At 39.0% G+C, this 27,425-nt stretch overlaps 1 long non-coding RNA gene across 6 annotated transcripts in view; it reads right to left on the bottom strand.

Moving 5' to 3' along the window:
• Nucleotides 1-27,425, bottom strand: part of LOC141097365 (uncharacterized) — an 868,065-nt gene that overhangs the window by 308,274 nt on the left and 532,366 nt on the right. For all 6 annotated transcript variants that reach the window (XR_012233931.1, XR_012233929.1, XR_012233928.1 and 3 more), the window contains one exon: nucleotides 13,832-13,868. This is a non-coding gene — a long non-coding RNA (uncharacterized lncRNA). The remainder of the gene's footprint in view (nucleotides 1-13,831; nucleotides 13,869-27,425) is intronic.

Here is a 27,425-nt window from a genome sequence, read left to right as displayed (position 1 = left end):
TCCTGCTGTTTCTTGCCTCTTTTGTTTTTGGGCCATACCAAGGACTTAAGTTATTTTTTAATCCCTATTTATTAGATGCTTTAGCAACCCCATAATACTAGCCACAATAAACAGCATCTTGCAATTGCTATAAAAAATTTTCAGGACAGTTTTTCTTGATATTGTGTTTCACCAAAAAATACGACCCACCCCGAAAATAAGACCAAGCATGATTTTACATGAAATGATGTCACCAAAGAACTTTTAACTGAAGAGAAGACAGGCTGGTATTTACCATATGTCCAGTGTGTATGTGTACATGTACTATGGGCAGAGTGTGTGTATAAACCTGTGTATGTGCCTTGTGTGTTTGTATATATAAATGTGTATGTGCAGTATGTGTGTATATACATGTGTATGTGCCTTGTGTGTATACATGTGTGTGTGATGACATGATTATATTTGAATAAACATTGACTTTTTGTTCAAGAATAAATGTGGATTATTGTTCATGTAAAAAAAAAAAACGAGCCAAAAAAATGAGACATTTCCGGAAAATAAGCCCTAAACCATCTTTCGGAGCAAAAAATAAAATGTGAGACTTCTGCCTTATTTTATGAGAAACACAGTAGTAAAAGACACTGATAGAAATCATAAAGACTTTTTAATCTTGACATGTTCTGCCAATGGCGATTTCACTGGAACAAAAAGTGGAGGTAAATGCACTAAAACACAAACCAAGGAGGATTCAGATTTCTCATTATTCTCATTATTTCTCAGATTGGCCACCTCATGTTTAGAGCGATGTCCAGTGAATCCTATGTTTCACACACCCATCCCAGTTTTTAAAGCTTTTTTTTGCTATTTTTACCACCAAATAGGTATCAGTAATGTATTTTCCCTCTGTGGAGCAAAATGCTTACTGGTGGCTGTCTTCTATTATTCCTGGTGCCACACACGTCGACCGGTAAGTACGGCATTTCAGTATACATGGGGAACAAAAATTTCCGATACCTATCCATTGAAGAAATACAGAAAAGTCCCCTAGTAGAACTTTATGAAAACATTAGAAAAATCTACAAAATGTACATACAGGATGGGTAATATGGGGAAAGGCCACTTCTTGGAGCCATTTGACATATCTGGAGGTTTGTATAGAAACTGAGTGTGTTTTTGCTTTTTTCAAAAGTTCCATCTTTTCCCATGTTTCAAAATGAAGAACTAAGAAAATGTCAAATTCCTGACACTAAAATAATTTACAGTGAACTGAGTTGCACTTGTTAGCAATGCTGGAAAGCTGCCCAGTGACAGCAGCACGCTACTTCTTCAATAGTTGATGATTAGGGGTCCTCTTCCAAATGGAGTATAGAGCGTCTGTCAACTTGTTAAAGAAAGATGATCTCTTCATTTCCTCAGTATCACTTTGAAAATCACTTTAAATTATCCGCACTCTTCTGAAACCATGGAAGAAATCTACCCAGAAGGCTTAGCATGTCTTCCACAATACAGCGCTGATTTCCCAATTGGACATCAACACTTGGAACAATGTACCCCAGCATGTGACGAGAGTTAAGAATATCTGATGCCATGGATTAAATATGTTCTAGTATTCTCCAGGAAAAAAATTTAACCATGAGGTACAATGTTCCATTGGACAGAAGTAGCTATTTTTTTTTTATTGTATTTGTTTCATTATATTTGTCCAGACGTATTGTACTGTTAATTAGAATTGTTAGTGTTTGCAAATTTAAAATTTTCTTAAAAAAATGTAATGCACGAAGAATATAAGAAGGGTCGCATTGAACAAATAAAATTGCAGATTTTTGGGAAATTGGCATTTATTTATATTGGAAGCAAAGTCCTTTTTAAACCACAAATCCAACTTAAATGGGTTAATCAATGGCACAAAAAGTTTCTTATTAGTCTCCAAATTTACATTCATTAAACTTACTAAAAAACTTTAATTGGGAAACCTTAATGGATTTCTCCATTTGAAAGCTGTTGTTCCGGCACTGTCAAGAGACCACTCTCTTTCTGTGTCAGTGATGTGATGAAGGGGGTTGGCTGTCTGGTTACTATCTAATAAATAATAATAATAAATAATCTTTATTTTTATATAGCGCTAACATATTCCGCAGCACTTTACAGTTTGCACACATTATCATCACTGTCCCCGATGGGGCTCACAATCTAAATTCCCTATTAGTTTGTCTTTCGGACAGTTTGTCTCTCTCCATCAATATGATGCAAGGTCAAGCAAGGGAGCTAACTTAGGAAACAAAAAAAAAGCAGTCAGTTGACTTCAAGCAAATCACTAACATGGAGAGGGGGAGAAAGCTCTCTCCATTTGTCTAAATGAAATAGACTTGATACATTAGAAATCGTGGAACAAGCACTGAAATTAGGAACTTTAAGAAAAAAAATCACAATTAAAGTAAAAAAAAATCTTTTTTAATTCATTTATACTAAGAAATCAATGAAAAGCTTTTTATGTACAACATAATCGGACACCTAAAACTCTAACACCTTTTGCACATCACAATATTACGGTTTTATACAACCTCCCAGTTGTACAGATCTAAAAAAAGATATATGAGGCCCTGTTATACCATTGTAGACTATATACTTCCATACAGAGGCATAGAAGAATTCTTGAGGGCCAAATTCTGTTCTAAAACACTAAGACATCTACCAAACTCTGCTCTAAGACATCTACCAAACGCTGCTCTAAGACATCTACCAAACGCTGCTCTAAGACATCTACCAAACTCGGCTCTAATGCATCTACCAAACTCGGCTCTAATGCATCTACCAAACTCTGCTCTAAGACATCTACCAAACTCTGCTCTAAGACATCTACCAAACTCTGCTCTAATGCATCTACCAAACTCTGCTCTAAGACATTTACCAAACTCTGCTCTAAGACATCTACCAAACTCTGCTCTAATGCATCTACCAAACTCTGCTCTAAGACATCTACCAAACTCTGCTCTAATGCATCTACCAAACGCTGCTCTAAGACATCTACCAAACTCTGCTCTAATGCATCTACCAAACGCTGCTCTAAGACATCTACCAAACTCTGCTCTAATGCATCTACCAAACTCTGCTCTAAGACATCTACCAAACTCTGCTCTAAGACATCTACCAAACTCTGCTCTAATGCATCTACCAAACTCTGCTCTAAGACATTTACCAAACTCTGTTCTAAGACATCTACCGTACCAAACTCTGCTCTAAGACATCTACCAGACTCTGCTCTAATTCATCTACTAAACTCTGCTCTAAGACATCTACCAGACTCTACTCTAACGCATCTACCAATCTCTGCTCTAACTAGAGATGGGCAAGTCCGAACAGTAAAGTTCAGCGTCTATACCGAAAACCTACTGTTTGGGCACAGACACCGAACACGGACTTCACCACGAAGTCGATGTTACTGTTTGGGTTCGGCTGCCCAAACACCATTTGTCTGTCGCACTGTTATGTTCATGACAGTGCAGCAAACACCGCTTTTGATTGGCAGTGAAATCATCACCCTAGGTCAGAAAGCGACGGTTTTCACACTGTCAAAAGACAGCGTGAGCCCGCAGCTGTGGTCGGAGGTATAAAGTTCACATCCGGTCACTGGTGACATCTGATGGGAATACCGCTCCCATCAGCTGATGCCTGGTGCCACTAATAACAGTGAGAGCAAGAGCGACTGATGAGAGGATTCATGAGCTTGCTTCTGCACTGTAAATACATATTTTAAAAAAATGCTGTGAGTTTCCCCATATTTTTTGATAACCAGCCAGGCAAAACTCACAGCTGGAGGCTGCAACACTCAGCTGACAGCTTCAGTAAGGCAGGTTATCAAGAACAGAGGGGTCCCCATGCTGTAATTTTTAATTTAAATAAATAATTTTGAAAAAACGGAGTGGAGTTTCCCCCATTTTTGAAAACTAGCCTTGCTAAAGCAGACAGCTGGGGGGGTAGTATTCTCTGGCTGGTAAGGGGCCATGGATATTGGCCAACCTAAAAATAGCAGCATGCAGCCGACCAGAAAAGGCGCATCTATTAGATGTGCCAATTCTGGTGCTTTGCCTGGCTTTTTGCACTTGCCCTGTAGCAGTGGCAAATGGGGTTCATATTTGTGGGGTTGATGTCACCTTTTTATTGTCCGAAGACTGATCAGAAGAGGTGTGTGCTGCGCTGTCATGCACATGACAGTGTGGCAAACACTGGATTTTGAGGCCCCCCCATTCAAGTAAGTGGGGTCCAGGTCCTATTTTGGTATCCAAACGCCAATTTTTTGCAACTCTTTGGCCATACCCGCTGGACCCGAACATCCAGGTGTCTCTAGCTCTAACGCAACTACCAAACTCTGCTCCAATGAATCTTCTCAGATCTGCTATATGTAGATGTAAAATAGATTCCACCATTGTATGATATTCGCTTGCAAATGCATTGTAATGTTGAAAATGTTTCTAATAAATGAGTAACAGTGACAAGCATAAAAAAATCAAACAACTGCACAAAAAGGGAGTATTTGACTAACTTGAGGAATGTAACACACATGTTGATACAGCTAACACCAAGAGCTGGAATACACATGGGTAACAGTGGGAGAGCAAGAAGTAATTGAGAACACATGCTGTAGTTGTAGGGGTGCAGCATATGACCTGTATAATGTTACTTACTCATTTTCACAGAACATTCCATTGGCTACAATAACTATGTGGGATATGTACATCATGCAATAGCTGTATATTAGACAGGAGCGATAGCCATTGGATAAATATTCAGTATAAAGTGGCAAGATCTATGTAACCGATGATCCTAGAAACCAGCTACTGGAACCTACATTTTATGTAGATTTCCATATGGATTTAATATGAAAGGACTTATTTTGTGGTCACAAATAATGCCAAATAGGCTTTAAGAATGGTCTAAATGGCTACTAAAGTCTTCACAATTGAATTCTACATTGTGACATTAGAACAGCTCTGAAGTGCATGTCGGATCATTGAGAACGCTAAGAGCAAAGAGAAAAGTCCAACCTTTGACCTAGATTAGAGTACATTTTTCAAACCCCTAAAATCTTACCTGTATGCAGCATTTTAAGAGTTTATCCTGCCTGCTTCTCCAGACTCTCAGATCATGAATGAAAAAAAAATAGTATCTGCCCAAATATTGTATAAATGACTAATTTATCTAACTAATCCATGATGACTGTGTTGAGGGTGTCTGATTTGGTAAGATTGAAGCTCAATCGAAATCCTCGCCTCCACAGCCATTTTCCATTTTTGCACTTTTATTTTTTCCTCCCCTTCTTCCAAGGTCCATAAGTTACATATAATGTACTGGAAATCTAGTAAAAAAAAATTCCAAGTGGGGAAAAAAATTGTAAAAAAAATTGCAATTCCACCATAGATTTTTGGGTTTTGCTTTTACAGCGTTCCTTTTATGGTGAAAATGACTTAGCAGCATGATTTTCCAGGTACAGCAAGTACGACTACGGCAATACTAAAGGTTCATCAATTTTTTATTCATGTACTAAAAAAAACATTCAAAGGTTTGTAAAAAAGAAACATATGGGTTGTGTTGCCATTTTGTAAATTTCTATGATGTTTTTATTTTTCTGTCGATTGAGCTGTGTCAGAGCTTGTTTTTTTAGGATGGTGAGCTAACTTTTTAAATTTGAGATAGATAAGACATTTTGATCACTTTTCATTGCATTTACAATAGTAATCAGTTTATAATGAAAGTCATAGTCTCTAATGAAGCGCGGCCTGTAGCTGAACATCATATAAGTACTAAAATGGAAGCAGGCCACCATGGTGCTCCATCAGTAAAAGTCGCTGTCAAGAGATTGACAGATGCATTTAAATGGTTGACAACAGCGATTAGAGACAGTGCTATTGGACACAGATCATGACTAAGTAATATAGCAAGAATCAATTGTAAAGAGCTCAACTCCTGAGCCTCCTCCACAGCGGTCACTGCAATCACATACATGTCCTTGATTATGTGTTAACAGGTTAAAGTGAAACTCCAATAAAAAATGAGTTGAAGGAGGAACAAAAGCCTAAATATGCTCTGACTGATATTTAGTAACAGGGTAGGTCAACCATACATGACACTACTGTGTGTTACACTTCGGTCCTGGATATCTAGGGCTCCACCTCCTCCCCTTTGTTGTGATCCACGTAGAGTTTTGCAAGTTGCCTGGTGTGGATATATGACATCTCCCTAAGCCTACTTAAGGCCCATTTAGACACACTCCTGTGTCTTGGGATTGAGAGTCTAGACTTCTCGGTTTAGTGTGCTCCACCATGTGTGTATAGTTTTAACTTGCCTCTATCCCTGCTGGGTTCCACTTCATCCATCCTGCTGCTCCAGAGATTTCTGGGTGTGCCAAGTCATCACTGACCACGTGCTTTTCTGCTTGCTGCATCAACGCCTGGGGTCCATGTGCCCACTCAGACCTGAGGCTGATAGGATCCACCTCACATGGTGAGCCTAATACCTGAGAACATTTTGGTGCCTTCTGTAGCTCTTGGCTGAATAGGCTCATTCTTCCAAAAGCTATTCCTCTCTGTCCCATTCACATAGGTGCTCTTTTCTGCAGAACGTGTATGTGTTGTTAATGGGAAGAGAATAACAAACCACTGCCAGACAAACAACGATTACTGTGGCTTATCGCCTTCAAGAACCCAAGCACTTGGTATATTGAAATCCAGCATTCGCCTATCACCCCTGGAAGATAGACAGGTTTAGTTGATGTTCACCTAGTCCGCATGGCCACCTAAAGTGCAGACAGCAATATTCACTAGAAGGAATGATGATTATTAATATGCGCCATCATCATTTTTGTGTCGGGAACAGTGAAAGAATGATGCCAGAATGTGCCCCACCCCAGCTTCCCTGACGAAGCTGTCTGAGAAACAGCGACACGTGTCAGACCAGACGGACCTGAGGGTATGATATACACATGGGGCCTCTGTGTTAATTTCTATTGGATTTTTTTTTTAAATATGTATTAATGTATCATCTACCTAAGGGGCCTATGTGATGGGAGCTGCATGTAACATACATGATTTACCGCGGAGTGGACACGTGTGCATAGCTAGGGGGCATGTCATATAGAGATTTTGCACTTTATCCATCTGTTCAGTAGCTATAGTTTATATAGCCTGATCTATTATATCATCCTTTTTGGCATTTGATTGTGGATTAAATTAGATTACATTACGCCAGTTTACTCATATGTGAGGATTTTTTGTAGGATGTTTATATATCTGATGCAACATATACAATTTTGATTAGATCTATTTCCTTGCCCATGCTGTTATGTGCGGTGTCCACACAGTGGTATATTAACCACTATTATTTGTACCCACGATTGTCATTTTTATATCTACCTAATAGGTCAGGTCTGATCTGCTTTTGCATGTTGCTATTTTAATTGTGTTTTTATATTGTATGTCTTTTTGTCTGTCGGGCATTTATGTTCAATAAAGCTTTTTGTATTTTTCATTTCGGCTGAGTGTGCACTGGTTCCTGCGCTTCTGTTCTTCTCCTTCTCCTTCTCCCCACCCAAAAATAGGACATCATATATGACACCCATATTTCCTAAGGCAGCACACAGACAATATAGACAAGGGTTGTTATTATTAGACAACCCAGACAACTTGGAGAAAAACATATTTTAAGTACAGTTTTGACATTTCCATTATTTGCTACTTGAGATTATTTGCTATTTATGAAATTAATTTGCAACTACAGACACTTCCTTAAATAAAATTATTACCGTAATACTTAATTACACTAAAGTATATTTCTATTTTTCCTTTTTGGGCTTGTCAGTTTCATAAATTTATTGAATTTGAATGAATCTAGTTTTATTGAAAAGAAAGTATTACTAACTGTATGGTCCAAGTACTGGCAAAATTTTTGCATTGGGGCTGAAAAATTGTCCACTAAGGGATTAGTTTTTTTCTTGGCCTCTGTTTTTCATTTTGCTTTAGTTTCCTATATTTTGCACATTTTGGAGGTGCCTTCTCCCTCGGGCTGTGCATCTTTCTCTGCTTCCCATACGCAGGTTTTAAACACAGTCAGTAGCTAGTCCTCATCTCCCCCATTTATTTTCAGGTTTTCTTTGGCACATAGCAAGGTGAGTGAGATATTATTATTAGGAACCATTTTGATCGGGTAAACCTTGTGGCACTAGGATGGCTTTTATGCTTTTTTTATTTAAAGAAAATGTTAAATTAAGTGCCATACGCTATCTACATCTGTTACTATTTACTTACTGTAATGTGCTTATGCATTATGTTTTTATTCTAGGTTTTGTTTGCTGATGGCCGCAACGTACATATTATTATTATTTATTATTATAGCGCCATTTAGTCCATGGCGCTTTACATGTTAAGCTGAATATTAAACTTATTAGGCTGGGAACACACATGCGAGAAACACGGCCGAGTCTCGCATGTTAATACCTAGCACTGCCGCCGGCACTGGGGAGTGGAGCGTGCAGCTCCGTATATTGCTATGTGGCCGCACGCTCCGATCCAAGTACCGGCAGCAGTGTCGGGTATTAACATGCGAGACTCGTGTGATCCCAGCCTTATAAAGAGGCTCTGTCAGCAGTCACCTGTCAGCTTTAAAAATGACTACGACAGAAAGGACTAGAGCAAGCCACTAAGCGTAACAGAACCCAGGGGTTTCCCTGACCTTCATCCTTTCGCTCCTGTACAGGGATCTGGACTTAAGCAAGACTGCTGGGCTAGGGGCCGGGGCCATGGAATGAGCTGTTGAATGGTGGTGAAGGCTGGCAGGAGTGGTCAGGTAGCTGGGTCAGTACCAAGAGGGAAGGAAAAGTACAAAATCGGAAAACATAAGAATAGTCAAAAAACAGGCCGAGGTCAAAAACAGGAAAAAAACACGCCACGCAGGAACTGAACCAACAGGACTAAACCAGAGAAGCACAAGGCTCTATCTGGCACCTTCCAGCAGTAAGCTGGAAGCTTATGTAGGGTGTGGTGCTTTACAATTGGCTGGAACAGGGAGCTGAAAACTCCATCGACAGCACAATCATCCATACTGTTAGACTAGATGTCACTACAGCTCTCAGCCACCCTAGTCTAAGTGGCTGGATAGAGCCTGTGTCACCAAGAGCATCTGGTTCCACCGTCTCTTTTATCACCAGCGCCGCCAGCAGAATGAATACAACGGGGGCGCCTGGCGACAGAAGAAGATGTCGCAGAAACAGGTCCTGGTGGAGATGTGACACTTATACTGACAAGTGTGCTGATGTTTTTGTATGTCCATTTAAAAAAAAATGAAAATATATAGAAAATGAAAGCATTTAGATTTCTTCAAGCTCTCATCATAATCTGTAAAGAAAATGTTCAGTATTAGAAAAACATAGCTGATTTATTCCAAAAACAGCACCATACCCTTTTAACAGGTTTTGCCTGGTATTATAAATCTATTGAATAGTATAGTGCTAAGCTGAAATCCCTCTCACAACCTGTAGAAAGATATAGTACTGTTTTAAGAAAAGAAACAAAGTTTTTTATTACCTTATTATTTTTATCCTAAACAACTCCTATAAGAAGGCAAAAAATAACATAAAATAATGAATGATCAAAACCGACTACACAAAAAAAATTTTTTTACAAATATTAACGATCACACCCTATAAAACTGTATGTACATTTAACTATTTTTAATATTCCTAGAAAAAAATTATCTCAATTAACAAGTCCATTAAATTATTTCACTTCAAGCGTTTAACTTAATCTATATATTTTTTTTTTTTTTTAAGCTCAGTGCATGTCAAACAATCTGTATTACCCGTAAAAAAAAAATAATTTTACAATTTTTTACAAACTTAAAAAACAAAAACCAAAGTTGAGTAAGAATTCTTTCACCCCACCCCATAACTATTCCCAGTGCTCGGTAAGGGAAGAGAATTAGTAATCTCTTAATTCTTCTTTTTAAGATTTCTTCTCTGTTACCCTTCAATACCATAAAACTTCCTGTAATTGGAATATTGAGTTACAAACCCGCGGCTGCTCGTTAAGCCGATGCTGTTCAGTAAAGTGAAAAGAGGAGAAGCATGTTGAAGAGTGAAAGAGTGGCTTAGCTTTCATTGTTCCTGAAGGGCTGATTAAAACTTAGTAAATGCACTTCAGTCGGTGCCCGCAGATTCTATAGAATGGACCTCTCATTGCGGGGGACATACATTATTCAAAACAAACCCTAATAGAGCGATTTTGTACGACAACAATGGCATATTGTTAAATTGTCCATTTCAACAAATGTAGCAGCCTTAGTTAAACTGGTATCTACTCGGGTAATTAAACGCTGAGGGGGGGAAAACGTTTGTCCAATATTCAGCTAATTATTATATTGAAGAGTTCATTACTTTCATAGGCTCAATTAATTCCATGGATGAGTCATTATTTAGGGACAAAGCGGGGTTGAAATATTTTTCTCTCATTTATTTATCTCTATAGTAAAACTGAAAAATAATTATTGTTTAGGTTACAATTTTCATAGAGAAACTCAAATAATTGTATAAGCTTGTGGGCTGGACAATGCTTCAGATTAGGAAGTAGTAGAAATTAGAATTTGGTAATTATGGGTTTATGAAGGACATAAATTCTGCTCTGATTAATAAGATGATTTTTATATAGATGGGCACTTTTACAAAGCTTTTGACTTGTTATTGTGTCACTGCTTCCTGAAAGGAAATAGATCTTTTCCCCTTTGGCTGTGATGGATCTCTCTTTGAGTCCATCATCAGCTAACCTTGTATCTTTGTCAAGATACCATAGATCTTGAGAAGGACATGGCCGTACATCCAAAAATCATACACTTATCTAATGTCTTTAGGCAAAAGTTTTCAAAACTGGAAATGAGGTTCTAAGTTTAACATTGTGATCAGACAGTATGAAGCCCACTGCCTTGTTACGGCAAACCTCTAGGTCCCTAACCTTTTCCTAACCTTCTATCTTCAGCAAGAGTCAATCACTGCTTAAGCCTAGATTAGAAGATTTATCTTATCAAGATATCAAAATTTCATTAAAGATTAAATTAGCTCAGAAAAATAAAAAAATAAAAATAAAATGGGGCTATTTTTTAGTATATTGGCTTCATTTTGATTCTGTTGCTTTAAAGTAGTTTCTCTAATTGTTTTAACAGCGGTAAACACTTTCAGATGTGCCTGTACATAAACATACATTTAATTTTTGGATATTTTGAGTCTGCCATCCTTATGAACCACTCTTACTGAGCAGTTTTCTGCTCCAGTTCAAAGAAGAGAATTCCAAGTAATGAATTTGTCCTATAAAGTCCTTATTCCTTAATGGGAGCAGTGTAAATATGTTTAGAAGACAACATCAAAGCCTATGGTCACACCTACGATTTTGTGTGTGCTCTCAGGAACCATGGCCACTTATCAGGGCTGCCAACTGTCCAGAAATTCCAGGACAGTTCGTAAAAATTTGCCACTTTTTTGCCCTGTCCATAAAAAAAAAAAATCAAGGCGTCCATGATTGTTTTGAAGCTGAAGAAACTTTTACAGATTATTTTTATCATAATTTTACACATAATAGTGAAAGCACCTCATGTCTTCTTGTGAAAACTATGCGCTGTAGACATGAATAACTTTAAATCATAACGATTTATTAGAGTTTTTCAATGTGTCAGAAAAAAATATTGCCTGTCCATGATTCTATGGTAAGATGTCCAGAAAAAAATATGAAGTCAAGTTGGCAATCGTGTCACTTAGAATTTACCAACAGATATAGATATTTAGACTGATGGAATATTTCCTTGACCAAGTTAAACATTAGATACGAAGACCATATGTTAAAGAAGTTTTTTTTAGCATAAATTTATATATTTAGGGCTAAAATTGTTGAAATTTGGTTTCCTTTAGATACCTTCAGTGAGCACATTCTTAAAGTCTGATGGAAGTGTTTGTAACTCTATTATCACCCATTTCCTGAGGTTCACTCAGCTGATTTATGATGCCAAATTTTTAAGAAAACACAATTTCAAAAAGGATTTTTAATATTAAATACATGTATTTAAGCAAAAAAAAAATACATTCCCAAAGGTGAACGACTATTTTAAACCAAGTCGGAAAATACTTGGTCAACAAACCCAACCAATAGACACAGCATTCATGCAAAGAATAAATTATTTCTTTTGTAAAACTGATGAAGTTTATGTTACCTTTTTTAAAAGTGTCAATTATACATTTCAGGAAGATTTAAACTTTTTAGAAAATGACAAAATGAAAATCTTTCCTGAAATCCCCTCTCTTTGGGCTTTATTACATACACAAATTGGTGATATTATAGAAAGTATCATGGAAATCGGAGAACAAATCCGCCTGTTGCAGGTAGATAGGCACAAAAAAGTACCCTCAATAGGTAACTAGAGTTGAACAAATATGTTTGGAATCGGTCACTGAATCTGAATTTGCCATATTCGTGCCATATTGGTACCTTAATCGTGCCGAATTTATGTTTGATGATCGGTTCCTAATATATTTAGGAATTTCTACTCCCATTGACTCCAATGATGTTTGCTGCCTTCAGTAAAACAATCTCTGCCGGCGATCATAATTGGAACCAAATTTTGTAACATTCGCTCAACTCTAAATATAACCTCTATATCCGACTATAGATAGGCCATTTTTTTATCCAATGGCAATGAGCGTCTAACCTAAAAAAAAAATCTAAAAATTTTTCTAATATAAAAATACAAAAAACACAAGATGATGACTAGATTAGCGCAAAGGTTCTACCTTGAAGCAATTATCCATAAAACCAGTACAAGCTCATACATGACTATTTATATAGGCATTTATACAAGACTAATGGCTTGATACCATCGGAAATCATTCATCACGTTCTTAGCAGAATGTAGATATTTTGCAGGTGGATAAAGCAAATGGCAAAACCAAATCATATGCATTGTGCAAGGAGCCCTATTGTATGGCAAGTGCACAATAGCGAAGCAACATAGTAGAGCTGTTGACAGAGCGGAGCCATGGTGTGTGAACAGTCGTATGAGCGCGCTCCCAGTTTGTGGCCGGAGCTGGTCATCTTTGTCTTTCTATGGCAGAATTCAAGGTCCGACTACAATGGTTACACATGAAAGTGCAAGAATATGGAGGATCGTCTACAGTAAACCCTTATGGCAAACCGATATATAAAAGCAAAATCCTTGATTGACCAGCATATAAAACAGACACTTAAAAAATGAATAATGCATAGCGACGTGTTATACTGTATATACAGTGTAAAAGCTCCCTGCCCTTACTAGTAAACAAAGTGGATCAATTTTATATGGTCCATAAATAATGTGCCATTGTGGTTAGAAACCCATTATGTTTTTACGGCACAAAGCAGTACCCATTTTCTTTGGTTGTTGAACAAAGTCCCGTCTTTATTGGGCTTGTATAGAAAATATAGCCCATTACTTTCCCGCTGATGACAAGGAACTTGCCTGCTGGGTTTTGGACCTGCTCCCAGCCTTAAGTACAATCAGTGCCTGATGGTTTTCCACTTTCTGTTCTCCACTGATGAACTCCAATTGACTGCCAGAGTTCATAGCAGGACAAGAAACAGAGCTGTATCAGTCAAGTGATCACTCTGGAAGCTGAAGACTCCTGTTGTTATCGAGTTCTATATAAATGACTGGTCCAATAAAATTGTAATAATCAAGGACGCAGGCAGGGGCATCGTTAAGGTGGTCCTCAGTTTTCCCATTTCTAATGGAAACCATGTAATGTGCTACAAACAACCAAGAACTGATTAACAGGGCAATATATTCGTCTTACCTTCTAATACACTCGATATACCGTCCTCCTGATATTCCTGTAAAGAAAGGAGAGGAGTCGTAAATACATTATTATGATTTTTACATGATAGTGGTTTCCTTTGCAAAAAAAATTGTTACATTCAAATCTCCATTTTCTTCATTCATTTTGGAGCTTCCTGACATACAGTTTGCAACCTACATAACACACCAATCAAACTTCATACATTATTAAATGATTCTACATGTCAGAATAACTATATAATTCTGCTATTTAAATATCAGCTAAAAAGTGAGAGTGATCATGAATCCAAGTGCATTGAATATCCACCCATCCAGCCTGATTAACTGCTGCAGCTTGCACTGAGCAGTGTGAGATCTCAACAGGGAGGGGGCACACTGAGGAGCTGTCTATAAGATTGGAAGACTTATTTTTAAGATTCAGAAAGGAATCTGCAGCCATTCTGACATGCATTTTCAAAATAAAAACTGCAACCTCATCAGGTCTAAGACATTACTTTATATGCCCAATGTCATTTAGACAAACTGCGTAAGTCAATAGTACAAATAAGTAAAAGAACATTTTTACTAAATATTGCAGAGGGGTAGCATGGTGCCTCAGTGTTTAGCACTGTATACTTGTAACGCTGGGGCCTGGTTTCAAATCTCAAAGACAATATCTGCAAGGAGTTTGTATGTTCTCCCAGTGTTTGTGGGGGTTTCCTCCGGGTTCTCCGGTTTCCTCCCACACTCGGAAGATAAATTCATACAGAATTTAACTTGTGAGTCTTAATGGGGACAGTGATGATGATGTCTGGAAAGCAATGTGGAATTAGTGGTGATAAATAAACGAGTAAAATATTTAAATAGAAGAAAGTTGCTTCTGTCTGCTCATATAAGCTATTTCTCAAAATCTTTCCCCACCTCTTAAATTCACCATCCACTTTGAAAAACAATCCAAATCCGTATTGGTTGCACTGTCAGCTCACTGAAATATCATGTTACAGCTTCTATTAAACTCTATAGCGAGAGGAACGGGAAAGCCAAGTGAAAATATGAATGAGAGACCAGGCAAATAGAGTTGCAAATTTAGGTCACTTTAGTGCTGGATTCAGATCTACACAGCTCAGGACTGCTATATAACATCCTTCAAGCTGCGTCAAGTTATGTATGAAAGTAGACACAGAAAATTAAGTGCAGGAACCCATGTTTATTGTGTATGGAAGACATAGTAGCTATTGTCCACCCACCAATATAGATAAAACTGAAAATTAAATATAAGGTTAACAAAGCAGGATTCAAGTCACATAATTACCAGAAACAGTGGTGTTCCTCATGTGCACACATATAACCTTATTTTGAAAAGTCACTTAAAACTACAGACACTTTAATAATATACACAGTTTGCATTGTAAAGTCTGGTGACAGGTTTGCTTTAAAGAGGAACTGTACTTTCAACAAACTTAATCTATAAAGTACATGGGAGTATGAAAATCTTGGTAATATATTTTATCAGAAAAATTGCTTTCTTCTCCACTTATGAGACTTATTAGATACTTCTCCTGCCCCTGCCCCAGACAGTCAGAACAGTGAGATGTCAGGCTACACTTACTATGATCCTCTATGGAGAGGACAAGGAAGGAGTGAGGAACAAAAGTGACATTGATAGGGAATATAGATTGTGAACCCCAAAGGGGACAGTGTCGATAATGTCTGTAAAGTGCTGTGGAATATGATGGTGCTATGTAAGCAAACCTAATAATTATGATAATGTATCACAATTTTATTTTTTATCAAAGATAGTCATCTCAAGTCACTCATATAAGAATATGTCAAGGCAAAATACATAGCATTTTTATGTAGTATTCAATTCTATGATTACATGTTGGTACAATCAGATAAAAAAGTACCGATTACAATTTTTTTTTTTAAAGATATCTGAATAAATGCAATACATGTTTACAGTAAATGTGGACTATACAGAAGTACATCTTTAGCCCATTGACTGGCGCTGGAATGTGTTTATTCAGATTACTGTGAACATTCTGGAACAAAACAATAAGACTCCTGGAGCACATATACTGATGTATAAGAACAGTTACTTCCACCTACACTTCATTCCCTCCTGATGATCAAGAAAAAGATATATTTTACATTTAGCATCTAGGAGATCATTGAGGGCAAGGCTAAGCATTGTTAAACCTAAACAGCAATAGCACAAAAAGAGGACTTGAAAATCCTCCAAAAATTCAAAAATACTGCAAAAATGGCAGAGATCTACCTGCCCAGGTCTCCAAACAAATGCACTAGACCCATATAGTTAAGATGGCGGCAACACAGGTGCAAGAATGCCGATGAGACAACCGCTCAAATCCTACCAATCCATGGAGGGGGCGGTTGCTTGGTATGTTAATGCACAATGAAGACTTTTATGTGGTGCTGTTCACACTATGGAAATGCACAGCATCCAGGTTAGTTACGCCCTTCTATTAGATCAGGTGGGCTGCCTAGCGCTATCAAGATGCATCCCATGTGTACAAACACCACAGTTTACAAGACCAAATAGGCCCAACTGCACCCCGAAAAATAAAGTGCAAAAAACACATTAAAAAATGTGAGGTATTAGGCGATATTTTGGCCAAAATACGTAAGCTCGTAATCCTCATCACGGATCCTCACGTTTACAAGTCCCTAACACTAAATAGCAATAGCACAAAAAGAGGACTTGAAAATCCTCCAAAAATCCAAAAACACAGCAAAAAAGGCAGAGATGCTTACCTGCCCAGGCCTCCAAACAAATGCACTATCAGGATGCAGTGGACCCATATAGTTAAGATGGCGGCAACACAGGTGCAAGAATATCGATGAGACAACCGCTCACATCCTACCAATCCATGGAGGGGGCGGTTGCTTGGTATATAAATGCACAATAAAGACTTGTATGCGGCGATGTTCACACTGTGGCAATGCACAGCATCCAGGTTAACAGCCTATTAGTTACGTCCTTCTATTAGCTCAGGCGGGCTGCCCAGTGCTATCAAAATGCATCCCATGTGAACACACCACAGTTTACAAGACCAAATGGGCCCAACTGCACCGTGAAAAATAAAGTGCAAAAACACATAAGAAATGTGAGGTATTAGTTGATATTTTGGCCAAAATACGTAAGCTCGTAACCCTCGTCATGGATCCCCAGGGTGCAGTTGGGCCCATTTGGTCTTGTAAACTGTGGTGTCTGTTCACATGGGATGCATTTTGATAGCGCTGGACAGCCTGTGTTGCCGCCATCTTAACTATATGGGTCCACTGCATCCTGGTAGTGCATTTGTTTGGAGGCCTGGGCAGGTAAGCATATCTGCCTTTTTTTCTGTATTTTTTAAGCATTGTTAAACCAAACATGGAAGAACACAACTGCTGAAGAAAAACATTGACATGGTCAAGCCAATGAAGTTCCTCGGAATATATTAATGTTATTTAAAATAATAAAATAAAAATTTGCTTTGCTGGTATCCGAAATTCTAATTATTTGTTGTTTTGGATGACAATTCCATAAATTAAAATGATAGATTACAGATCATCCTCAGTAGGAACTAAACCTGTGCTTTCATCAATAGATTGTGATGAATCAAGTACAGTCCTCGACAGCAACCTAAAAAATTCAACATGACACATCAAGACATCTGCCCTCGAATGAAATCTGCTTATTCCAAAAAAGTTTCTATGGTTGGCAGAAAATTGTCTAAATCGGTCTTTTCAGCCATCCAAAATCTATAACTTTACCACCAGTTTTCCAAATGTGCCTGATGGCCCGCAGTCCGTCTTTTACACAACCTAAAGTGTGCAGATGCTCAGCACATGTAATTTTTTTTTACCCAATCTCAAGTGATTTCTAGCTTTAGGTGATTAAAAAAAATCCTAATCTTAGATTTTACCTAAACGCCAGCTCTTATTACCTTATAAGATATATAAAAGACTATTATTTATAATACTAATACATTTTATTTCTATAGCGCTGACATTCTGCAGCACTTTACATTTCAGAGGGGATTTGTACAGACAATAGACATTACAGCATAACAATAATCACATAGATTATAACAAATACCAAGAGGAATGAGGGCCCTGCTCGCAAGCTTACAATCTATGAGGAAAGAGGTAGACATGAAAGGTGGGTGGTAACAATTGCCCTGATTGTATGGACCAGCCATAATGTTAAGTGTGTAACAGTACAGATGCAGAGGGCTAATGGATGCATAAAGCATGTGGGAACATGATGCGGGGAACCTGGTTATGGTAAAAACTTTTGGCTGTGCCACATAGGGATAGATTAGGTTAATGTGTTGAGGCGGTAGGCCAGTCTGAATAAATGAGTTTTCAGGGCATGCTTAAAATTGTGGGTATTGGGGACTAATCGTATTTATCCTTAAAGTGCTAAGGTGGTTTCTTCCTACATAAGAACTGCACTACATTTTTCATAAATAATCAATATAAGAGCAGCTAAGAAAGTTCGTAATATATCTTAGCAGAGAAAAATGCCTCCTCTCTCTCTTATCGGACACTTTTTGTTTCACGCACTAATTACTCTAAAAAAAAATGTCAAATCTGTCTACAGATCTGTCTGTCGTGAGGGATCAAATAAACATTTCTTCCTATAGAAGAGTATGAAGAGGGTAGGTGGGAGTGGAAGGTGGGAAATGAATGCAGAAAGGCCCAAGGAAAAACTGCCAAGGCTTCTAGTGCAGAGGGAGTAACATATAATTTAAAAATAACCATACCTAAAATTATATATAAAAGCAAAAAAAAAAAAAAAAGTAGTGAAAAATAACAGTAGTTCACTGGAATATAAATAAAGGCCGTGATGAGACCGCTACAGGTGATACTACCCTTTTTTATACCCATATTGTCAACAAATGAGGTATCAACAGAGCTGTATAGCTGTCTACTGGGAGATGGAGAAATACCATCATGCAGTACTAAAATAATAATGCCTTTGGGTGATAAATAATATTACCAAGTAGTTGTCATATACTATAACTGTGCCTTACTCAGCACAGCAAAATAAATCTAACATGCAATACTCAAATTATATCACTGTGTAGTATAATAAATATACAATACTGCAATTGAGCACTTAAAAAAAATACTCCCACTTTTTTATTTCTTCTAGAACTTCAACCCCAGCTGACTGATAGTCACACTTTCCACTTTTCTTATACATGGTGTACTTATTTCAGTGTAGTTCAAACCACTGTTTTCTTCCCTCCAGCCTCTATCTTGATTCACTTCAGCCTCTATCTTGATTCATGGATTTCATCCTGCATGTTATTCCTCTAATCTCTGCTATAAATCCCATGTTGCATCAGCACAGTACATGAGCAGCAATGCCAATACCATTTCTAGTTGCTAGGATGACACTGTGATTATCCTTCCTTCTATGTTTTCCTAAATAAGCTAATATATTCTAAGTATAATGGCAGAAAGCTGAATTGTGATCTCCTACTTTTCAACTGTGTAGAAGGAGCTGTGCAGTCATCATCATTATAATTGATAGGAGCTTCTGTATAGCTTGTATACAACTTTAGTGGTATATTGCATGCAATTGCATCATATTGGAACTTCTATTCACTGATGATGAACCCAGAATTTAAAGCCACGTGATTCCCATGGAGGTTACGATATGGTCACATGACCTGAGCAGAAGGATACCATGAATTTATAGATACAAAGGGACAATTAATCAAAGCAATATCTGAATTATAGAGAGGAGAACTAGTTAAAGGATGAATTTAAAAACAAAACAAAGAACAAGGATACACACCTGTGATGGCACAGCGTTTATTCTTAATTAAGACAGACATATTATTCATCAGGTCAAGACATGAAAGCCATTGTTTATATGAGCCCGAATATTGACTCTTATTAAAATTTGAATTGATGTTTGTTGATTTGATGAATGGCTGCTGATTACCTATTGTATCAGTCCTTGCAACATAATGTTCTGATATAACTGAGGGACAAAGGTGAATGCCTGCTGACTAGTTATTGTATTAGTCCCTACAGCTTGTTGTTCTGCAAATATTGAAGGATGAAAAATGCAGTTTAACTGAATACTCGAACAACGAGAGATGACCTCCTCCAACCTACCCCGAAACATGTGGATAATGCCCTGAAGGACAGGGCATAGAAGGGGATGTGCCGGTTTCCGGAGACTGTAGTGGACAGCAGCCAAGGCATCATGACTCCAAATGGAGGAATACAGATTTGATCCACTGCCCATCACTGAAACCATGGTGATGTTTAGAGAACCCAGGTTGGGACAATCAGGTCACCTTGCCACATACCTCAATGGACTTTGTTATCTTCCTAAGCTTGCCACTATCTTGTCTCTGTGGGTGCCTGCTAAAAGTGGGGGAGGGCCAAAGGGTGGAGTAGCTGGCCCTGGAAGCCCTGAGGTTGCAGATTTTCTAATTCTCGGTGAGTCAGAGGAAGGGTGAGAATGTCATTTGCATCATCTTATGAATTATACTTGCTGAGACTATACTATATGTTGTTGTCTATTTTTGGTTCAATAAAGTATTTCTACACACTACACTGTGTTACCCTCGCCCTGTTTTGTCTGAGTAGTATTCTGCCCACGGGGAAAAAGTACGAGTTTTCAGTGGGATAAACCCAGGTCCATGCAGTCTTTCTAAAGACAGCCAGGCCAGCGGACAAGAGCACCCGCCGACTCTCGTGTCTCCACAACATCGAAAAAAAAATCTAATAGCTGTCTGTTGTGAGAGTTCAGGAGGCTTATAAAAATAGGAATGTATGCAAAGGCTGAGTTCACATGTTGAGACCAAGATGTGTCCGGGATGCCAACTAAAACACGAAAATGACTGAATTTAAAAGCCGTTTCATGTGAATGGCTGGTTGGTGAACTGCTGTTTCATCCATTATCACGCACTGAATAAAAATTAAACACCTTTTAGTTGCCGTTATTTGGAGACCCAGCCGATCATTTGTATTTTGGCCACATCGTAGGTAGAACTTAGCTGTAATGCCACTAAAAGGTGAATACAACCAGATAGAAACAAAATAAAAGATCAATCAACGGCAACATCTTGACAGTTTCCAGGTAGAAATAGCAAAATACATAAAACATAATAATAGATATATTAAATTTGATGGGTATTACCTTTTAGAGTCAAAGCTAATCAAAGTGGGAGCGTCACCATAAAGTTTAGGCTTGTTACACGATACTCTATGTGCCGCTACGCTCCTGTCATTACAAATTCTCCATTGATTGTGATATATTAAACCAAATCCTGCTAAACATAGCTCTATACATAGGACGTGCCATTTCTTGGCAATGATACCTTCTCAGACACACAGCCAAAAATGACTTATGCCTCATTTCATTTAACTTTGGCTTTTCACCCTCCAGCAATACTTGAGAGACATTTCATCCTGCTTCATGGATGTAGTGGTGTATAGTGAATTGATTCATTAAGTCCTCAATGTGATATTTAAATGTAGAGACTTAAATCACCCATAGAAAATAAGGATCTGTCCCAAATGTACGAAACCAATCACAGAGGTGTCTGTGTTAACAGATCCTTACATTTAAAGGATAATACGATTTATAACACCACGTTCTACAGGATCTTGCCATATTTCCAAATGGGTTTGAGACTTCTCTATATCAATGTGTTAAGAATACAACTATTTGATTCCAATGATGAGAGCCCCTTTAAATTATATACCCTTGGTCAATACCCTAGTTCCTCTGTAGTAATTCTACTCCATTAACCCTTAACATGCATCAATTTTTCATTATTTTTCTTCCTCTTTGCCTGTCAAGATCCCTATTTTTCTATTTTCCCACCAACAGAGGGTTTGTATTTTCAGTACGAGTTGTAGTTTTGAATGACACCATTCATTTTCGCATAGAATGTACTAAAAAATTAGTGGGATGGAATTAAAAAACAAAATGTGACACTAGTCACTTCTCAAGGTGACGCTAGCCACTAGTCACTGACTTACCATGAGCCAGGATAGTCACCAGGCTCGCAGTCAGTACCAAGAGGGCTTGTAGTAGAGAAAGGGAAAAGACAAAAGTATACCAGGTAACAATGTGAGGTCAGAGAAACAGGAAGCTAGCGGATCAAGACAAAGGGGTAAGTCAAATGTATGGCTAAAAAGAAGAGAAGAGTGACACTTCCATACGGTGAGTAAAATGAAACATGCTTTATTCTTCAATCCATGAAAAACACTAGACAAAAAATTCAAAATTGATGCATTTCTGGTGTGTAACACGCTCTTATTCATAGTATAAGATGGTAAAAAGGTTAATACCAGGTCGGCATTGGAGATCAAAATACAACTCAGAGTACAGAGCAAGCACACACACCACTTGAGCAAAGCTACAATTGGCAATGGTCTGACAGTTTTCAGAGTGCTTAATAGCCCTGTAATCACCCAGAATGGATGACACCTGCAAGAGATCCCACACCCAGCCAAATAGGACAGCTGAGATGTCAATCACAATATTAAACTCCTCTGCCTCAGTTTGGGCAGTAGAGCTGTCACTCACAATCCTGACAATCCAGCCAGTCCTCAATCCCATAGGATGGCAGAGCTGTCATTCATATCATCCCTAGGACACTGAGTAGTGGAATAGTGACACAAAACAATCTTGCTGCTGTATATATAGACAAAAGTGGACAAAACTGTTGTTACTCACCTGGACAAAATAATGGTAATACTAGCACTAGAAAAGATTGAAAATAATTTGACAATTGGGACATGTTAAGCTAAGGAGTGACCTGTAATTAGCATCACAGGTGTCTACAAACTTGTAATGAGTCAATTTGCCTATTTGAAAAGGTGAAAAGTAGTCACTGTGCTGTTTGCAATCATGGTGTGTACCACAATAAACATGCACTTTCTGTACTGGGTTTTTTTCATGTTGAAGGGTAACAAGTGCCCTTAGAAAGGCTTTAGTGTATTAAAAGTTAAGTTTGGATTTTATAATAAAAAACAGCCTAGCTTTACCTATTGTTATATTTTTGGTTTAAGGGATCATTAGTTTTAAATGATTATGACTGACATACCAAAAACAAATAGTTTGTATATTAAAGTAGTTACTGTATATACTCGAGTATAATCCGACCCAAGTATAAGCCGAGACCCCTAATTTTGCCACAAAAAAACTGTGAAAACTTATTGACTCGAGTATAAGCCGAGGGTGATGCTGCACAAGGGTTAATGGTGGTCCAAAAAGATGCTCCATAGATAAATACCCCCCCATAAAATACTGCACAAGGGTTAATGGTGGTCCAAGAAGATGGTCCATAGATAAATACCCCCCTTAAAATGCTGCACAAGGGTTAATGGTGGCCCAAGAAGATGCTCCATAGATAAATTCTTCCCATAAAATGCTGCACAAGGATTAATGGTGGCCCAAGAAGATGCTCCATAGATAAATACGGCCCATATATTGCTGCTGCAATTAAAAAAAAAAAAAAATGACATAATCACCTCTCGTCACTGGGGGCCAGGTGCCAGTGTCCTGAGCAGGCAAGTACACCGGCGTGCTTTGTGGGCCAGGTGCCGGTGTCGCCACTGGCTTAGGCTCTCGGCACTGGCGATATTCACCTGTCCCTGTTCCATCGCCGAGCGCCGCTCTGTCTCCCGGGTCCTCTGCAGAGGCGCTCAGCAGAGGGCGCGCACTGACTATGTCATCACGCCCTCTGACCTGAACATCAGTCAGAGGATGTGGAGGACAGAGCGGCGCGAGGTGAATATTGCACTGTTCCTCGTCCTCCCCCAGTCATACTCACCCCTTCCTGGCGCACGATGTCTGCAGCCCCTGCTTCTTCCATGGTCTTGGCGCCGCATCTCTTCCAGGTTTCAGCGGTCACGTGGTGCCGCTCATTGAAATCATGAATATGCGCATATTCATGACTTTAATGAGCGGTACCACATGACCGCTGAACGCATGGGACGTGCCGACACCATGGGAGAAGCAGGGGCTGCAGAGACCATGCGCCAGGAGGGGGTATGATCTCTGACACCCACGCTCCCCCTCCCCCACGACCTCTGGTATATGACTCGAGTATAAGCCGAGAGGGGCATTTTCAGCCTTAAAAATGGACTGAAAATCTCGGCTTATACTCGAGTATATATGGCACATTATTATAAATGACACCTAAACACATGTGCCTGCAGATTACACCTCAGTTTGGTAAATTATAGAGATGGACAAATTGGCTTCATTGAAAATGGAATTTGATTTGGATTTTATGAAATTCATAAGTTCTGACAGAATCGAATGATGTGAGATTCGGTTTCCACAAATCACCAATAAAATGTCAATCACACTGCAGAACATTGCATCAGTCACAGAAGGCTGACATGACCTCAATTGCACAGGATTCCATATAATACTTGTCACATAGTATGGTATAGTGTAGCCAATCAGGAGAGACTATCATAGCCTGAATATTAGCCTCGCCGTAGAATGCACAAGTCATTTTAAAGTGATTTTAGGACATTGAGAAGGTGTCAGAGCACACAGCTCAGCAACAGAGATAAGGAGCAAAAGCCTTAAAACATTTGACAAAATTGTCAGATACTAATATGTTGTGATTTATCGGTGTGGCTGGGTTGGTATTTCTCCTGCTACATTTGAATTTCAATTACACATTTGCTTTTCTGCATTCTTAATGCACTAGAAAGCTGCAGCAAGCCACAGAAAAATCTAAAATAAGTCAGATGGTGTACTTGCTTTTCATAAGTGACTGTACTGATGTTTTCAGTTTTTGTGTAAGAATTTTTCGGACTGTGAGGGGATAATTGTTGTTTTAAAATACAATTCCAAAAAATCTAGACATTTAACTTCTGTACGTGTACAACATAACATTTCTCATTATGTCCTTTTTGTCAAGGGTGGAATAATTGGAGTGGAATAAAAATTGTTAAAACTTAATTATAGTATTGTGCAAATGATATAATAAAGTAAAAATGACAATGTACTGGGTTAGTGTCAAAGAACAAAACATTTTATAGCTAAAAATGCAGAGATAATCCAGTTTACACCATATCGCATGCTTTCCAACCTGTAGCTCTTCAGCTGTTGCAGGACTACAATATACAAAATGCCCCAACAGCAGCAAGCTGGACATTGTAAATTGACAACATCTTAAGAGCCACAGATGGAAAGTCATTATGCCGGGATCACACACAGCGAGATACGGCCGAGTCTCGCAGGTTAAAACCAAGCTCTGGTGCCGGCACTCCGGAGCGGAGCGTGCAGCCGCACAGCAATACATGGAGCTACATGCTCCGCTCCGGAGTGCCGGTGCCAGAGCTTGGTTTTAACCTGCGAGACTCGGCCGTATCTCGCTGTAGTGTGACTCCTGCCTTAGTCTACAGAACAAAAAAGTACAAGAGATCAAGAAAAATTACTGTGCCCATGAATATTTGTTTGTATTTGTCAGATCTTGTCAGTAGATACAGGTGGGAGTCCACTCGAAAGAATAAAAGTTTAAAAAATAGAGATTTTTTTCTTGCTTTTTCAATGTTGTAGGAATATATTTTTTACTTTTAACAAGCCTGTGTTGCAAATACCGTCACATACACAGGTATGGACTAAAAGTAACTGGTTTTACCTGCAACTGAATGCTGCCTTTGAGTATCTATTATTTATTATCGATTTATCAATTTATTGGATTCTTTTCTTTGTCACTAGATTGAAGTGCTGCCTCACTTTTCATTATTTCTCTGTCTATCTATAAAAAAAGCTCTGATGTATTGTGCTGAAATATCACCACACAAGCAGGATAAAGTCTGTTACACTTGATTTTTCGATTTGGTGAATTCTGAATTGCCCTTTTTTGGAGAAGTATTTAGTACATGAAGAGATTAGCAAAATCTTGCAAGGCTTTTCACCCATTGCATGTTACACTGGTAATAGTGTTCCCTAAATTTGCAAAAATGTCTACATTTCTGTTTTTTTCTTCAGTCAAGAGGGGGTGAAGAGTGTACAGTAATGAGAAAAAATGAACTTTATTGAATTTACCAAATGACTGCAATGAAACAGAGTGAAAAATTTAAAGGTATTTGAATACTTTACGTACCCATCCATCTATTATATGTCTGCCTAATTATTTTACAGTATTATAAACTTGCTTTAAGGTTTCATCAAGTTTTGTAGCTTGGCAGCAAGTATATCTTTGTTACATTTAGTTTTTCTCGTTCTAGTCTTTGTGTCCGGACGAATGATCACATTAAGGCTATGTGCCCACGGTGCGTGTTAAAACGCACACCAAAAAATCGGACTCCTTCCCAGAAATCACGCGGTTTTTTTTCGCGCGATTTCATCGCGATTATGATCGCGATTTTGCCGCGATTTTCGTGTGCGATATTCAAGCACTTTCCAAGCGATTTGAAGCATCGCTTGGAAAGTGATTGACAGGTTGGTCACACTCGTCAAACATAGTGTTTGACAAGCGTGACCAGGTTTTTACTATTGAGGCCGCCTATGCGGCATCAATAGTAAAAGATAGAATGTTAAGATGCTAAAAAAAAATAAAAAAATCGGTATATATTTACCTTCCGGCGCCCCGCGCTGCCATCCCGGGCCACAGCGTTCCCAGTAATGCCTTGCGAGACCTGTGATGACGTAGTCTCACGTTACTATAGCGATCTCGCGAGACCGCTAGAGTCCCGCGAGACCTACGTCATCACAGGACCGTGCCGCAAGGCATTACTGGGAACGCTGAGGCCGGGATGGCAGCGCGGGATGCCGGAAGGTAAATATACCCCGATTTTTTATTTTTTATTCTTTTTTTTACAGGGGTATGGTACCCAGGGCCTGGAGGACAGTCTCCTCTCCTCCACACCGTGGGTACCAACCGCACATGAGACGCTTAACTTCCCGCATGGTGGGCATAGCCACATGCGGGAAGTAAGCAATTCTCATGCATTCCTATGGGTGCGGAATCTTGGCAATTCTTTGCGATTCCGCACAAAAGAATGAGCATGCTGCGATTTTTTCCGCGATGCGATTCCGCCGCGGAAAAAAGCGCAGCATTAGCACAGCATGTGTAGAATGCCATAGGAATGCATGGGGGCGTTCTGTACACGATTTTTAAACGTTTTCGCTGCATTTTCGCGCCAAAAATCGCGGCAAAAATGCTTAAAAATCGCTACGTGGGGTGGTTTCACATTAGCGTTTCAGGGCGCAGCGATGGCCTGCGCACGGCCGCCGCTATACCCCACCCCCTGCCGCGCCTCCTCCGTCCGCCTCCACCTGCATGCGTCCTGCGTCCCCTATCTTTATCAATGGGGACGCAGGCCGTGCGCAGTATGCGTTTGGCGGTGCATGCGTCCTTTTGACGGTGCGCCGAGCGCAATCAAATTACAACAGGTTGCGTTTGGCGCTGGTCGGCGCACTGTCAAAAGGATGCATGCACTGCCAAACGCATACTGCGCACGGCCTGCGTCCCCAGTGATAAAGATAGGGGACACAGGACGCATGCAGTGTCATGCGCCGGTAGGCGGAGCTACCAGAGGAGGCGTGGCAGGGGCGGGGCTTATCAGCAGCCATGTGCAGGCCGTGGCTGTGCCGT

The sequence above is a fragment of the Dendrobates tinctorius genome, unplaced genomic scaffold, assembly GCF_039654945.1.
Source record: "Dendrobates tinctorius isolate UK_male_01 unplaced genomic scaffold, ASM3965494v1 ptg000084l, whole genome shotgun sequence".
NCBI lineage: Eukaryota > Metazoa > Chordata > Amphibia > Anura > Dendrobatidae > Dendrobates > Dendrobates tinctorius.
The sequence above is the reverse complement of the archived record's forward strand: the minus strand, read 5'-3'. Positions and strand labels throughout refer to the sequence as shown.